This window comes from Mirounga leonina, unplaced genomic scaffold (assembly GCF_011800145.1).
Source record: "Mirounga leonina isolate KUSES-001 unplaced genomic scaffold, KU_Mleo_1.0 Mir_151, whole genome shotgun sequence".
Taxonomy (NCBI): domain Eukaryota; kingdom Metazoa; phylum Chordata; class Mammalia; order Carnivora; family Phocidae; genus Mirounga; species Mirounga leonina.
Window position 1 is genome coordinate 89,372,205 of NW_023270377.1, and position 16,372 is coordinate 89,388,576.

Consider the following 16,372-nt stretch of genomic DNA (forward strand, 5'->3'; position numbering starts at 1 on the left):
GCCTTCCTCATGTGGAAAGACTCTTAAAGCCTATTTTAAATAACAAAGAAGATCATCCACGTGGACTTGATGACTTTATTGCTTTATAGGAACAGACTATGCTCCTTTCAAAGTCATCAGAACAGGGGTGGAAAACGCTGCCTGTCTTACAAATACTTCTTAATGAGTTCACAAGTTTGTTTGTTTGTTTTTCGTTTTTCTTTTTCTCCTGATTAGTACAAAACTGTACAATTCAATATTTCATTACCCAAACCTTTTTTCAAGACACTTTGGTACTTTGCTTAAAATTGAAGGGATCTATACTCCTAGTCTGTTTGTCCTATAACAAAATACCACAAACTGGGTGGCTTATAAACAAAAGAAATTTATTTCTCACAGTTTTAGAGGCTGGGATGTCTAAGATCAAGGCACTGGCACAGACGTGGTGTCTGGTGAAAGGCCACTTTCTAATTCATAGAGGGGCCCTTTGGTGTCCATACATGGTGGAAGGAATCCAAAGAGCTTTCTGGGGTCCCTTTTCTAAGAGCACTAATTCCATTCATGAGGGCTCCACCCTCATTACCTAATCACCTCCTAAAGGCCTCCCCTTCCTAACACCATTACCTCAGGGGCTAGGATTTCAATATATGAATTTTGAGGGACACAAATATTCAGACCATAGCACTGCCTGAAAAAAGAAAAAAAAGAAAAAACAAAAAAACCTAAGACAAAGAATTAGAACAACGTGCATGGAGGTATCTGTCAGAAAGTTGATTGAATTTATACATGGACTCAAATCTGGTCAAATGAATCATCTTCACTTTTCTTCATCAGCACCTCCTTAAAATACTTCACATTCCCTGTCACCCCCCATCACAGACATAGACAAACACAGGTGGACATGAAGGCTTAGAAGATTCATTATTAAATGTAATTCTTATTCATTCTCAACAGAAATTTGTTGCATAGAGAGAGATGAACAATTTCCAGAAGAGAAAGATATTTTATTATGACTGATATAAAAATCAATGATAAAAGACAGGAGGGGGAAACACAAAACCTCATACACCTGACTCTTCACTGGCTTTTTTTCTTTTCAGTGGGGTGTAGGAGGGAGTACACATTCTGGCAAAGGAAGTGAAGAACTTGAAAATAGCAATATGAATGAAATATGAATGAAAATATCATAACCTTTTCAGGTGACTGGCCATGAGCATGAATTATAGTATGTCCGTCCGTATTAGCAGTGAAAGAAAACAGAAGGTCCAAGTCCTTACTAGCTAAATAGAAAATAAATAACCATGTACTGTGTTTTAACATTTATAAACAAAAGCCAGAACAATTAAAGAGATTTTATTACTCATTAATTTCAAGTTATAGTCATTTTCTAATTGGATTTGTATGTAGACAACAAACTCCAAAAATGCTGAATCCTTGCCTGTCTTCTGCATTTTTTTTTAATGTTTTACTTATTTATTCAAGAGAGTCAGAGAGAGAGAGAGAGAGAGAGAGAGAGAGGCAGAGGCAGAGGGAGAAGCAGGCTCCCCGCCTGGCAGGGAGCCCAATGCGGGACTCGATCCCAGGACCCTGGGATCATGACCTGAGCTGAAGGCAGATGTTTAACCATCTGAGCCACCCAGGCACCCTGCCTTCTGCATTTTATGTGTTTGAAAAACATGGAAAAATGCTTTTATTTCACTTGTTTGGAAGAATAGGGCTAATGACACTATACCTGGTGTGGCATCAGGCACTTTATAATTCAAGTCCTTGAGGTTACAGAGAGCACAGTGGCCTATTAGTGCATTCAAAACCATGTAATAAGAACCCAATTTCTCCCAAAAATCTTCTTTTTTTTTTATTCTTATGTTAATCCCCATACATTACATCATTAGTTTTAGATGAAGTGTTCCATGATTCATTGTTTGTGCGTAACACCCAGTGCTCCATGCAGAATGTGCCCTCCTCAATACCCACCACCAGGCTAACCCATCCTCCCACCCCCCTCCCCTCTAGAACGCTCAGTTTGTTTTTCAGAGTCCATCGTCTCTCATAGTTCGTCTACCTCTCCGATTTCCCCCGCTTCATTCTTCCCCTCCCGCTACCTTCTTCTTCTTTTTTTTTTCTTAACATATATTGCATTATTTGTTTCAGAGGTACAGATCTGAGATTCAATGGTCTTGCACAATTCACAGCGCTTACCAGAGCACATACCCTCCCCAGTGTCTATCACCCAGTCACCCCATCCCTCCCACCCCACCCCCCACTCCAGCAACCCTCAGTTTGTTTCCTGCAATTAAGATTTCCTCAAATCAGTGAGATCATATGATACATGTCTTTCTCTGTTTGACTTATTTCACTCAACATAATACCCTCCAGTTCCACCCACGTCACTGCAAATGGCAAGATCTCATTTCTTTTATGGCTGCATAGTATTCCATTGTATATATATACCACATCTTCTTTATCCATTCATCTGTCGATGGACATCTTGGCTCTTTCCACAGTTTGGCTATTGTGGACATTGCTGCTATAAACATCAGGGTGCATGTACCCTTTCGGATCCCTACTTTTGTATCTTTGGGGTAAATACCCAGTAGTGCAATTGCTGGATCCTATGGTAGCTCTATTTTCAACTTTTTGAGGAACCTCCATACTGTTTTCCAGAGTGGCTGCACCAGCTTGCATTCCCACCAACAGTGTAGGAGGGTTCCCCTTTCTCCACATCCCCGCCAACATCTGTCGTTTCCTGACTTGTTAATTTTAGCCATTCTGACTGGTGTGAGGTGGTATCTCATTGAGGTTTGGATTTGGATTTCCCTGATGCCGAGCGATATTGAACACTTTTTCATGTGTCTGTTGGCCATTTGGATGTCTTCTTTGGAGAAATGTCTGTTCATGTCTTCTGCCCATTTCTTGATTGGATTCTTTGTTCTTTGGGTGTTGAGTTTGATGAGTTCTTTATAGATTTTGGATACTAGCCCTTTATCTGATATGTCATTTGCAAATATCTTCTCCCATTCTGTCGGTTGTCTTTTGGTTTTGTTGACTGTTTCCTTTGCTTTGCAAAAGCTTTTTATCTTGATGAAGTCCCAATAGTTCATTTTTGCCCTTGCTTCCCTTGCCTTTGGCGATGTGTCTAGGAAGAAGTTGCTTCAGCTGAGGTCAAAGAGGTTGCTGCCTGTGTTCTCCTTTAGGATTTGGATGGACTCCTGTCTCACATTGAGGTCTTTCAAACATTTAGAGTCTATTTTTGTGTGTGGTGTAAGGAAATGGTCCAGTTTCATTCTTCTGCATGTGGCTATCCAATTTTCCCAACACCATTTGTTGAAGAGACTGTCTTTGTTCCATTGGACATTCTTTCCTGCTTTGTCGAAGATGAGTTGACCATAGAGTTGAGGGTCCATTTCTGGGCTCTCTATTCTGTTCCATTGATCTATGGGTCTGTTTTTGTGCCAGTACCATGCTGTCTTGATGATGACAGCTTTGTAATAGAGCTGGAAGTCCGGAATTGTGATGCCGCCGGCTTTGCTTTTCTTTTTCAACATTCCTCTGGCTATGCGGGGTCTTTTCCGGTTCCATACAAATTTTAGGATTATTTGTTCCATTTCTTTGAAAAAAGTGGATGGTATTTTGATGGGGATTGCATTGAATGTGCAGATTGCTCTAGGTAGCATTGAGCTCTTCACAATATTTGTTCTTCCAATCCATGAGCATGGAACATTTTTCCATTTCTTTGTGTCTTCCTCAATTTCTTTAATGAGTATTTTATAGTTTTCTGAGTACAGATCCTTTGTCTCTTTGGTTAGATTTATTCCTAGGTATCTTATGGTTTTGGGTGCAATTGCAAATGGGATCGACTCCTTAATTTCTCTTTCTTCTGTCTTGTTGTTGGTGTATAGGAATGCCACTGATTTCTGTGCACTGATTTTATATCCTGCCACTTGACTGAATTCCTGTATGAGTTCTAGCAGTTTTGGGGTGGAGTCTTTGGGGTTTTCCACATAAAGTATCATATCGTCTGCAAAGAGTGAGAGTTTGACTTCTTCTTTGCTGATTTGGATGCCTTTTATTTCTTTTTGTTGTCTGATTGCTGTGGCTAGGACTTCCAATACTATGTTGAATAGCAGTGGTGATAGTGGACATCCCTGCCACGTTCCTGACCTTAGGGGGAAAGCTCTCAGTTTTTCCCCATTGAGAAGGATATTCGCTGTAGGTTTTTCATAGATGGCTTTTATGATATTGAGGTATGTACCCTCTATGCCTATACTCTGAAGAGTTTTGATCAAGAAAGGATGCTGTACTTTGTCAAAAGCTTTTTCTGCATCTATTGAGAGGATCATATGATTCTTGTTCTTTCTTTTGTTAATGTATTGTATCACATTGATTGATTTGCGGATGTTGAACCAACCTTGCAGCCCAGGGATAAATCCCACTTGGTCATGGTGAATAATCCTTTTAATGTACAGTTGGATCCTATTGGCTAGTATTTTGGTGAGAATTTTTGCATCCATGTTCATCAGGGATATTGGTCTGTAATTCTCTTTTTTGATGGGGTCTTTGTCTGATTTTGGGATCAAGGTAATGCTGGCCTCATAAAATGAGTTTGGAAGTTTTCCTTCCATTTCTATTTTTTTGGAACAGTTTCAGAAGAATAGGTATTAATTCTTCTTGAAATGTTTGGTAGAATTCCCCTGGGAAGCCATCTGGCCCTGGGCTTTTGTTTTTTGGGAGATTTTTGATGACTGCTTCAATTTCCTTAGTGCTTATAGGTCTGTTCAGGTTTTCTATTTCTTCCTGGTTCAGTTTTGGTAGTTGATACATCTCTAGGAATGCATCCATTTCTTCCAGGTTATCTAATTTGCTGGCATAGAGTTGCTCATAATATGTTCTTATAATTGTTTGTATTTGTTTGGTGTTGGTTGTGATGTCTCCTCTTTTATTCATGATTTTGTTGATTTGGGTCATTTCTCTTCTCTTTTTGATAAGTCTGGCCAGGGGTTTATCAATCTTGTTAATTCTTTCAAAGAACCAGCTCCTAGTTTCGTTGATCTGTTCTACTGTTCTTTTAGTTTCTATTTCATTGATTTCTGCTCTGATCTTTATTATTTCTCTTCTCCTGCTGGGTTTAGGCTTTATTTGCTGTTCTTTCTCCAGCTCCCTTAGGTGTAGGGTTAGGTTGTGTACTTGAGACCTTTCTTGTTTCTTGAGAAAGGGTTGTATTGCTATATACTTTCCTCTTAGGACTGCCTTTGCTGCATCCCAAAGATTTTGAATAGTTGTGTTTTCATTTTCATTGGTTTCCATGTATTTTTTTAATTCTTCTTTAATTTCCTGGTTGACCCATTCATTCTTCAGTAGGATGCTCTTTAGCCTCCATGTATTTGACTTCTTTCCCACTTTCCTCTTGTGATTGAGTTCTAGTTTCAAAGCATTGTGGTCTGAAAATAGGCAGGGAATGATCCCAATCTTTTGGTACCGGTTGAGACCTGATTTGCAACCAAGGATGTGATCGATTCTGGAGAATGTTCCATGGGCACTAGAGAAGAATGTGTATTCCATTGCTTTGGGATGGAATGTTCTGAATATGTCTGTGAAGTCCATTTGGTCCAGTGTGTCATTTAAAGTCTTTATTTCCTTGTTGATCTTTTGCTTAGATGATCTGTCCATTTCAGTGAGGGGGGTGTTAAAGTCCCCCACTATTATTGTATTGTTGTCGATGTGTTTCTTTGCTTTTGTTATTAATTGCCTTATATAATTGGCTGCTCCCATGTTAGGGGCATAGATATTTACAATTGTTAGATCTTCTTGTTGGAGAGACCCTTTAAGTAGGATATAGTGTCCTTCCTCATCTCTTATTACAGTCTTTGGTTTAAAATCTAATTTGTCTGATATAAGGATTGCCACCCCAGCTTTCTTTTGGTGTCCATTAGCATGGTAAATGGTTTTCCACCCCCTCACTTTCAATCTGGGGGTGTCTTTGGTTCTAAAATGAGTCTCTTGCAGACAGCATATTGATGGGTCTTGTTTTTTAATCCAGTCTGATAGCCTGTGTCTTTTGATTGGGGCATTTAGCCCATTTACATTCAGGGTAACTATTGAAAGATAGGAATTTAGTGCCATTGTATTGCCTGTAAAGTGACTGTTACCGTATATTGTCTGTGTTCCTTTCTGGTCTATGTTGCTTTTAGGGTCTCTCTTTGCTTAGAGGACCCCTTTCAAGATTTCCTGTAGGGCTGGTTTTGTGTTTGCAAATTCCTTTAGTTTTTGTTTGTCCTGGAAGCTTTTTATCTCTCCTTCAATTTTCAATGACAGCCTAGCTGGATGTAATATTCTTGGCTGCATATTTTTCTCGTTTAGTGCTCTGAATATATCCTGCCAGTCCTTTCTGGCCTGCCAGGTCTCTGTGCGTAGGTCTGTTGCCAATCTAATGTTTCTACCCTTGTAGGTTACATATCTCTTATCCCGAGCCACTTTCAGGATTTTCTCTTTGTCTATGAGACTCGTAAGTTTTACTATTAGATTTCGGGGTGTTTACCTATTTTTATTGATTTTGAGAGGGGTTCTCTGTGCTTCTTGGATTTTCATGCCTGTTTCCTTCCCCAAATTAGGGAAGTTCTCTGCTATAATTTGCTCCATTATACCTTCTGCCCCTCTCTCTCTTTCTTCTTCTTTTGGGATCCCAATTATTCTAATGTTGTTTCGTCTTATGGTATCGCTTATCTCTTGAATTCTGCCCTCGTGATCCAGTAGTTGTTTATCTCTCTTTTTCTCAGCTTCTTTATTTTCCATCATTTGGTCTTCTATATTACTGATTCTCTCTTCTGCCTCATTTATCCTAGCAGTTAGCGCCCCCATTTTTTATTGCACCTCATTAATAGCCTTTTTGAGTTCTACTTGGTTAGATTTTAGTTCTTTTACTTCTCCAGAAAGGGTTTCTCTAATAACTTCCATATTTTTTTCAAGCCCAGCTAGTATCTTTAAAGTGATGATTCTGAACTCTAGATCTGACATCGTACTAATGTCCATATTGAGTAGGTCCCTGGCAGTCGGTACTACCTCTTGTTCTTTTTGTTGAGGTGATTTTTTCTGTCTTGTCATTTTGTGCAGGGGAGAATAGATTAATGAGAGAACAAAATGCTAGCAGAGTAACAACGTCCCCAGAAAATATACTCTAAACAAATCAGAAAAGACCTGAAGCAGTGGGAAAAGAAAGGGAAAGAGAGAAAAAAGAAAAAGAAAAAAAAGAAAAAGGTAAAGATAAAAACAAACAAAAACAAACAAAACAAAACAACAACAACAACAAAAAAAACAGAACGTGATCAAATATGATCAGGCTGGTATATAGATCAGTGCCACACACTAGATTTGGGGTGTATTTTGGTCTTTTAGAAGAAAGTGCCTCCCAAAATTTTAAAGAAAGAAAAACTTATATATGTACAAAAATAAGGGTTGATATGATGAAGGGATGGAATATGACTGTAAAGATGGAAATTATAAAAAATGTTATAAAAGGAATTGATAAGAAGTTGTTTGAAAAAAGAAAGAAGAGGATTTAAAAAAAGAAAAAAGAGAAAAAAAAAGGGAGAGAATGTGATCAGGCAGGGGAGTAGAAAACACCATATACTAGAGATTTAGGGTATATTTTAATCTGTTAGAAAACTATCTCAAAATTTTAAAGAGAGAACAACTTATATATATATGCCAAAAATACGGGTAACTACTATGAAGGGATAGAATATGACTCTAAAAATGAAAAATAAAAATGTTTTTTAAAAAAAAGGGATTGATAAGATGTTGGTTGAAAAAGGGAAAAAGAAAAATTCAAAAAAAAGAAAAAAAGAAAGAAAAGAAAAAAAGACAGGTAAAAAAAAATTAACTTTGAAAGACTAAAGAATCATGGTAAAAAAGCCACGGATTCTATGTGCAGTATTCCCCTAGCGCTGGAGTTCTGCCGTTCTCATTGATCGGTAAACTTGGTCTTGGCCGGCTGTTCTCGCTGATCTTCTGGGGAGGGGCCTGTTGCCGTGGTTTCCAAATGTCTCTGCCGGAGGCGGAATTGCCCCGCCCTTGCCCCCTCCCGGCTGAGTAATCTGCTCGGGTTTGCTCTCCAGGGCTTTTGTTCCCTGCAAGCTTTCTGTACAGCTTTGGAGGCGGAGAGTGAAAATGGCGGCCTCCCAATCTCCGCCCCGGAGGAGCCGAGAACTCGGGGCCCCGCTCCTCAGGTAGCCCCCAGAGAAAAGCCGTCAGTCACTCCCGTCTCCCCGGTCTCCGGCCACACTCCGTGCTCACCCGGCCTGCGACCCCGCGCCTCTATCTCTGGCACCCGACCCCGGGTGGAGTCTCCACACCCAGCAGATCCCTGCGGTGCACTCCCGCGCGGCTCCTCCCGGGGCAGGAAGGTGAGTCTCCCTGGATCTGCCGCTTGTTGGGTCCCTGCTGGAGGAGCAGTGACCCGACTGTGCGCGGATCACGGTTTATGGCGACCCGAGCTGAGGGCCCGCGCCTGGGCTCCGTCTCTGCAGCTGGCTTCCCGGCTCCGTTACCTGGGAGCTCTGCCTCACTCAGGCACCCCCGGTCTTTCTGTGACCCCGAGGGTCCTGAGACCACACTGTCCCACGAGGGTTCCACCCCCCACTTAGCCACCAGAGTGACGTCCCTCAGCGGAGCACTTTTAAAAGTTCCGATTTTGTGCTCCGTGGTTCTATCACTTGCCAGAAGCGGCCGACGGAGGCCCCTCCCCCGCCATCTATCCTCTGAAATATCACCTCGGTTTCACTTCTCCTCACGTCTTACCCTCCAGAAAGTGGTCGCTTTTCTGTTCAGAGAGTTGTTGCTATTCCTTTCTTCGATCTCCTGTTGGGTTTGTAGGTGTTCAGAATGGTTTGATCCCTATCCAGCTGAATTCCTGAGAGGAGACAAAATCCAGGTCTCCTACTCCTCCGCCATCTTGCTCCGCCCCCCTCCCAAAAATCTTCTAAGCAAGGAAATCCTCAGGTGTGTAGAGACACTGATCATGCTGGGAGATGATGAGCATAGAATTTAGGGTCAGAAGTGCTTGGTTTAAGAGGAATGCCTCCCACTTGCTCGGTAACCATGCAACCTGGAACAAGCCTTTTGGTGGGCTCCTGTAGCTGAGGCCTGGGCATCAATATGCCTGCCATGCCTTCCCAGAGTAATTATGCAGAGATCAAATAAGATAACATGTAAAACTGTCATACTTTATAAAGTGTGATACAAACATAATGCATTATTTTTCTTTCTTCGGTAAAACTGAAAAAAGAATCCATTATAGGATCGTCTGAAAACTTTCTAATCTATGCAGCTGTAATAAGATCCTGCTGTATTAGTTACTATGGAAAAGCACATTTTATTTACTGTCATTAAATATTTTCTTTATAGCAGTGCTCTGAATAAAACCCAATCTTATTAGATTATCTCAAATGCTGTAGAGAGACCTAGTTTTTAATGAACTGATTTTAAAATTTCTTCTTCACCCTTTTGGTTTGGGGGTGGCCAGTTTTAATGATGGTGGGACCAACTTTTAAAGAGCAGAGAAAGATTGAGGTCAAATAGGAGGCATTATGTTATGCACATATAATGGGTATTTCATCTTATATGAGATACAGTCGGTATTTACACATGGCTTTCAAGAATCATGTTGTAAATATTCATCAAGAGACCGTCCTTACTCTCTGTCTACAGAGAATTACACTTCTGAGAAATGTTAAGTACCTAACAATCCTCGTTTGGGATTTTCATTATCATCTTTTTCTTGATGGTCTGAGCATATATGTCTTAAAATAAATAATTACAATTACAAATCTCCATCTAGAAATTTAAAATTAATAAAGTAATTTTGGGGTGCCTGGGTGGTTCAGTTGGTAAGCATCTGACTTCGTCTCAGGTCATGATCTCAGGGTCCTGGGATCCAGCCCTACCTCAGGTTCTGTGCTCAGCAAGGGGTCTGCTTGTCTCTCTGCCTATCTCCCCACCTTGTGCCCTCTCTCTCTCAAATTAATAAATACAATCTTAAAAAAATAAATAAAAATAATTCCAACTCCACATGACCTGAGTTTTACAGTGATAATGACTGCGTTTGCCTATAGCACAGATTCTAAGGGAAGAACTAGCAATAATGTTCAGAGTCTTTAGCAAGAAGGCCTGGGTCCATAGTCATCATGCAAGGCTGCTTAGCCATGGACTGACACCCATATAGCAGGTGTATGTGAGGCCCAAATGTGGTTCAATGTGAAGAACAACATTACAACAACCTGAGCTCCCATATTCAAGCATTGACTGATACACCACTTGGACACATTGTTCCAGATGGTTTCATAATCCCTTTCAAAGCTATAGTTTTATGCCTTGCCTTACCTTGCCCTACATTATAAATGCCTCCAGTTTAGAGACAACGTATTTTCTAAAGAATATGCAAGGCTATACACATAATAAAAAATTAGTTTTCATGAACTATATAACCTTAAATCAGTAAGTTTGGGCTTCAGTTTCCTCATTGGAAGAATGGTTTATTGAGCCCTTTCAGTCTTATCAATGTATATGTATGTGAAGGTAGGATATTCAAGTATTAGGTGATCTTAGTATATTCACTGTTGGAATTCCAGCCTCTTGACTCTAACCTGGCCTTTTCCATCAAGTGATGCTATCTGACATGGTACCATTTCACAGCACTGAAAGCAATCTGCTATTTCATGAGATGGGCTACTGGCCCCGGCCAAAACATTTTCTTTCCAACCAGTCATGCAGCTCCCACTTCACTCCCTAGCAGGGCTGTTGTGAGACAGTTTATATTCAAAAGCACATCATCCCAAATGGTAGAAGGACTTCACCTCTCCTAGCTCCTCACTGTAGGCTAGTACAGTAGCTCTTCTAAGTAAGGAACTTTTTTGCTGTCTTTAGATCAGCAAGAAAACAAACAAAATAGTTTTCCCTCTTCTAGGTTTTCCAGAGAACCAATGATGCCAACATACCCACAGACATAAGTTGGAGAGTCATTATTATATATAGTCCTAATATGTCCTGAGGATATGAATATAATTAGTTGGTTCTCTCTTGAACTGAGGGTGCACTGCCATGGCTGATATTCTAGGTCTCCAAATTCCTTTTAGCTCTGACATTCTTAGCCAGTCCTGGAAATAACAGCAGAGGGAGCTGGCAAACCCACAGAACAACTGAAATAGTAAACCAAATTAAAAGACAAGGAGTAGGTTTTACTTAGGCTTTCAAGTTATTGCATTCAGCCTAAGTAGTTCAGATATATTTGCCTACACAGTCTTTAGTCCCTTAAAAAACAAACAAAGAGAAATGACAACAAATTCTCACATGCTTTTCCTGGTTATCTTTTTTGTTGTTTTTTTATTTGAAGAAAGAATAATGTTTGTATTTACATTGAAATCTTTTAAAATCTAAATTGAAGACTGAATTAGCTCTCAAAGTATTAACCAAGTAGTTAGATACTTTTTGAAACTTTACTTCATTATTATTACTATAAAATGTCAACATAAGTTGAGGCCACATATATAAAGGAGAAATGTGGAGACACCATAAGAGTATTGTCCAATGAAAGCAGTAGGTCATGTATTCTTCGATTATAGAGTCTAAAAATCACACCTTTGGTAGATATCAAGTTCCAATGCAGTATCATATCAATTAAGATATATTTGGTAATTGTCAAATCTCAATTACTGCCTGTGATTTATTCTCGTTGTATGTATGTGCACACATGCATATGTTCATATGCAATTGCAGCTGAATTAGACCTGGGTCTGTGGCGCACTTAAACTTCTGACAGGTGCCCAGTGAAGCACTCAGTCAGGACAGATTCAGCCATTCCCATGCAGCCTTGGCCCCAGTAGTTTTAATAGTTACAAGCATTATTTTATAAGTGTCATCACTGTTTGTGCTATTAACAATTGGATATTTACATAAAAAATGGATCAAGTCAGATGTACTTGCTCTTGACATCCTGCGAGACACATATATAACACTGGAAGAAACTCATTCCATGCCATCTGTGAAATAAAGAATATTTTTAGGGAATAGATGCAAAGGCTTTGGGAAGCTTCAGGAAAAAAAAATGTTTTCATGCATTCCGAGAGATATGTATTTTCTTCTATTACCTTTTGTTGATACCATTTTCATCAATAAAGGTCTTTATCTAGCTGCAAAAGATACAAAGAAAATCCTTTTTATATCATAGTGAGAACTACCTTGATGTAGTTCCCCTGGCTTTGAATTATAATGTATGTCATCAGTAATGTAAGTTGTTATAATTTACTTCTGACATTAAGATGTTGCTTTAGGGCATATTGTTGCAAATGTATCCTATTCACTTTCTTGCCTTCCAAATGCCCTTCATGTTTCAGTAAAACAATCCAATCAAAACTAAAGACCAAAAACACTGTAAAACAAATCAAGCATATAAACGGTTCCTAAGCATTCTTGTTACATTTTAGCCCTTCAGCCAGAGGCTCTTAAATGTCTTAAACTGTATATAGTAGTTTAACTTAGCAAACTGACCACAGAAAATGTCATCAGTGCACACTTTTTTTAGTTAGGTTCTTAAGGACTGTACCCTCAAAAGACCTGGAGGATACTGGAATTATTTGGAGGACCAGAAGCTGCTTCAGGTAGAACTCTCTTAGAACATATCCAAGTTGGGGCACCTGGGTGGCTCAGATGGTTAAGCATCTGCCTTCGGCTCAGGTCATGATCCCGGGGTCCTGGGATCGAGTCCCGCATTGGGCTCCCTGCTAGGCAGGGAGCCTGCTTCTCCCTCTGCCTCTGCCTCTCTCTCTCTGACTTTCATGAATAAATAAATAAAACATTAAAGAAAAAAAAAAGAACATATCCAAGTTTAATTACCCATGTCCCTTCCCCTTGTGCCAGCTTGGGGCAAGAGCCTTGAGTCTGTGACCTCATTCTGGAGCCAGCAAGCAAGAGTCCTGCACTTTTGCACTGAGATGTTCCCAGTTAGATAGGGACTACTTTGGAAGGATATGGATGTTTGTGGTTGGTGGCAGAAGCATTAATTCAAAGTTGTTAAGGAGTATTCCACTTGTGCTGTGTCTGGAACAAGGATTTTTATTATTGTTGCTAATAGTGATAAATTTCTGGAGCAGGATATAAATTCACTGTAGGAAAATATTGCCAGATGTTTATTGCAAAAATATCATGCCGCTAATGGTTGAAGTAGTGAAAAAGTTGTTTCTGTAGTGACACTTTCCTTCCAGGGTCCAAAAGAGGGCTTTTAACATTAACAAATGGAATGATTTAATATTAATTCTTAAATACCCTATTCTCAGACAAACAATTTAAAAGAGAATATGTTTGTATATATGTATGTATGTATGTATGTATAGTTTTTCACATTACAAAATGACGTCAGAGCCTGAGTCCTTTAAGGTAACATCTTCACAAATTTCTGATTATTTCATGTATTTCATAGTATGTATCAAGCACCTGTTTAGTACAAAGCACAGTACTCTACTGGGTACTGGGGATATACCAGTGATTGGCATAGACATGGTCCCTGGCCTCATGGAGCTAGCATTCTACTTGGGGCAGTCAGACAATATACAAGTAAAGAGATAGACAATACACTTTCAGATGGTGATGAACACTATGAAGAAAATGAATAGGCTGACGTAATTCAGAGTGACTGAACTTAAATGTTGATTTACAGGATCGGAAAGGCTTCTTAAAAAGATATTATGTGTACTGAGATGCAAATAGCCAAAGAAATTTGTTCAGAGTTAACTGAAAAGGCAGGGAGGGAACAACTTTGGCTTAAATGAAAAATAGGAGGGGGAAGGTCATGATGTCCAGGGAACAAAAGGAAGTTGATGCAATAGGTAGACAGGGGCAGATAAAGCAGAGGCTTGTAAGCTATGGGAAAAAGTGTGGATTTTGCTCTGAATGTAATAGGACACTGTTGAAGATTTAAGTGAAATTAATAGCATCAAGCATCATTTTCCAACTGTTCCAACCTTTTTAAAGGTTACTCTGGATAGTCTTGGATGATGGTATACGGTGCAAAAATGGAATAAAGGAGACCACCAGACCATCAGAATAAAGGAAAGATGGTGGTGGCATGGGCTAGGATGGTGGCAGTGGACAGAGAGAAGGGGCCAGATTTGGATATATATTAGAAGTAGAATTCTTAGAAGTTGCTGATGGTTTGTAAGAGACAGAATTCTAAAATGGCCCCTAAGGTTCTACCCCCTGGTATACATGCCCTGTATAATCTCCTTGCCTTGAATGTGAACAGGATCTGTGAATATGATGGGATAGTCAACTCCCATAATTACATCATGTTGATTGTGATTTCCTTACAGCAAACTGGAATAAAATTTTTCTGATGGCTTTGAAGAAGTAAGCTGCCATGTTGTAAGAGGGCCATGTGACTGGGACCCAAGAGTGGCCTCTAGACCCTGAGAATGACCTCTATCTAATGGAGGACCTTAGCCCTAAACCACAAGTCTGTGAATTCTACCAACAACCTGATGAGCTTGGAAGAGAACCCTATGCCTTGGATGAGATCATAGCACAGCTGACACTTTGATCATTGCTGGTAAGATCCTGAGTGGCTAACCAGTGCCTGGACCCCTGATCCATGGAAAATGAAAGAAAATGAATTGTGTTGCTTTAAACTGTTCAGTTGGTGGTAAACTGTTACATAGCAATAGAAAATTAATACATGATTTATAATGGACAGGTCAAAAGAAAGGTATAAAACAAGAGGAAGTTCAAGATTTTTGGCTTGGTGCCTGCCATCCTCTCCAAAAAAGAAAATAGCTGATTCTGGGGCTAAGTCAGAGAAAGAACAAAAAGAGCACAGATATCTTTTCGTGCCAGAAAGGAAGGAAGTACTCAACGAATGAGGGGGGATATGTCAAAAGGGACATGGGGCCAGTCTAAAGGGGACTCGCACTGGCCAACTCTAAGACCACTTGAACACTGAAATTAATTATAAACTAATGATTTACAACCCATTAAAAGAAATAGCAATTCATAGGTCCATAAAATATGAGTAAGTGAAAAGATAATAAATTAGGGAGAAGGGAAAATTCTTCCTTAGAGCAGAATGCTAATACATTTAGAAGGAATCTTGGATATAGAAGACTCAGCATTTGATAAATATCATAGTCATGACTGACTCAAGTGGAAGGTATGAAAGGATGCTAAGGCTGCCGGGGGGAGACTTGATGTGGGGCACCAGATCAGTCATGGTTCAAGCAGAGAAGCAGAGCCATCAAGAAATAATATATATGTATATATATGAAATATATATGACTTATAGACATATGATACATATTTTACATATAATTTTAAATATATATTTATAAATACCATATTGTATATTTACATATTATATCATTTATATTATGTATTTATTACATATAATTTATAATTATGGTAATTATAATGCATATTTATACTATATCTATCTATCTCATACACTTGCAGGAAGATTTGGCCTTCTACAATTGTGGAAACCAGTTAAACAGGTTATGCAGGCTGCTGTCTCAGGCCCTGCAAACTCCAGCATCACACTGAGACGTTTTATGTCTGGAGTTTCATGTCCAGTAAGAAAGGGAAAAATGGATGTAAAGAAGTTGGAGCACAAGGGAAGCAAGAATAGCTGGAACATGAGCAGAAGCTGCAGACCATGATGATGGCCTGAAACCTGAGTTAGTTGATAGCGTGTGTGTCCTGCGGAAGTCAGAACCCTTCACCCCTGCCCAAGCGTCAGAGAAACTGAAAAGGGAACCAGGGAGAAGTTGTAGACCTGGCTGCCACACAGCAGTGAGGAAAGCCAATAGGTAAGTGACAAGGTGTGAGAGTACAGAATGGCTATTGCTTCACTTCTACTCTCTAAGTGACCCACAGGAACTGTATATGGCCCAGCATAATCACAAACATTCTGGAAAGTGTAGTTCAGCCTAGCCAAGTTGATGCACTACAAAGCCCTTATAGCGGGATACAGGCATAGATGTATCTTTCCACAAAATACTTATCATTTATAAAGGGGAAAGTGATTTTAAGGTGGCAAAACTTGGCAGACATCAACTTATGAAGGCTTACATCACGTCTCGTGGGAAGGATTGTCCTGATGCCCTGAGAACGATATAACTTCATTTCTCTCGTATTCTTTGTATGAACCTGGGGAAGAATGCATAACCCTCATCTGCACTTGGGGAAACTCAGGCTGAGTGCCATTCTATGGAATGAAAGATCCTTACTCTTTAAACACCAAAGACATAAAAGGCAGGGAAAGGTTAAAGAACTGTTCTAGATTTAAAGTGACATCAGAACTAAATGAAAACATGACCCTGGATGTCATCACGGAGCAAAGGGGAAAGAAACTTGACTG

General features: G+C 39.7%; 1 long non-coding RNA gene across 1 annotated transcript in view; it reads left to right on the top strand.

Moving 5' to 3' along the window:
* Positions 1 to 16,372, top strand: part of LOC118012494 — a 69,678-nt gene that overhangs the window by 6,547 nt on the left and 46,759 nt on the right. The window contains exons 2-3 of the long non-coding RNA XR_004679725.1: positions 14,334 to 14,569; positions 15,466 to 15,821. This is a non-coding gene — a long non-coding RNA (uncharacterized LOC118012494). The remainder of the gene's footprint in view (positions 1 to 14,333; positions 14,570 to 15,465; positions 15,822 to 16,372) is intronic.